Source organism: Echinops telfairi, unplaced genomic scaffold (assembly GCF_000313985.2).
Source record: "Echinops telfairi isolate 266 unplaced genomic scaffold, ASM31398v2 ScPeMD7_6;HRSCAF=24_0, whole genome shotgun sequence".
NCBI lineage: Eukaryota > Metazoa > Chordata > Mammalia > Afrosoricida > Tenrecidae > Echinops > Echinops telfairi.
Window position 1 is genome coordinate 1,551,386 of NW_022103902.1, and position 1,133 is coordinate 1,552,518.

Consider the following 1,133-nt stretch of genomic DNA (forward strand, 5'->3'; position numbering starts at 1 on the left):
ATCAGAAGGGAGTGGGCCCTACTAGTTGTGAGATAAACAGTGGTGTCTGCTTGCTCTAGATGACTACTCCTGATGACCTCCAAGTGTATAGTCATTCGCAAGCAGCTAAGTCTGGCATATATTTGGGGGAGACAACTTGGGAGAAATCCTTCTGTTTCCCATACACAATAGACTATGACAAATGAATCTGTGTTACAAATCGAAACAGGACACACAGGGAGGAAGCTAAGTACTGTTACATGGTGGGGTTTGCAAGCAGACCTGAGGGATCAGCCTTCACAGATTAGAAATTCAAAAGAAAACAAAAAGAAACACCCAAATCCACCACTTCTGAGGCGATTGTGACAAATAGTGACTACAGGGCAGAATTTCTAGGGCTTCTGAGACTAAAACTTTCACAGGAGCAGAAAGCCTCCTCTCTCCCGAGAAGCAGCTGGAGAATATGAACTGCTGACCTTGTGGCTAGCAGCCCCAAGCACAACCCTTGTAGAGAAATCGTTTAACAACATCAGCTCTAAAATCTTCCCCAACCCCTGAGATCACAAAAGTTCAATTCTTTAGGTTTCACAGCATCACATACAAGTTTGATGTTTTTGTGTGGTTTTTTTTCTTTTGTTTTTTAAAAATTATTTTATTGGGGGCTTGTACAATTATCACAATCCATACATACATCCATTGTGTATTTTTTTCTTAATGTGAGATTTCCATAAATGGAACAACCAGGAATTTCTTATTCTGTGTCATATCTTGAAATAGGGAATCGAAAGGGGAGAAATTTGGAGTGCTAGGCTACATACCTCCTGCCATCTTATTTATTTACTCCTAAATGCTGGTGATGGTGTTTCTAATTTCTCGCTGAAGAAATTGGAGCGCAGAGAAACTGGTATGATTTGCACAGGATCAGTTCCTCCTTTCTCCTCCCACCTTCCCCTTACCCCCCTGGTATCACTCTCTCATTATTGGTCCTGAGGGGTTTATTTGTCCTGGATTCCCTGTGTTTTCCGCTCTGATCTGTACCTACCAGGGTACATCCTCTGGTCTAGCTGGATTTGTAAGGTAGAATTGGGGTCATGATAGTAGGGAGTGGATGGGAGGAAGCATTAAAGAACTAGAGGAAAGTTGTATGTTTCATC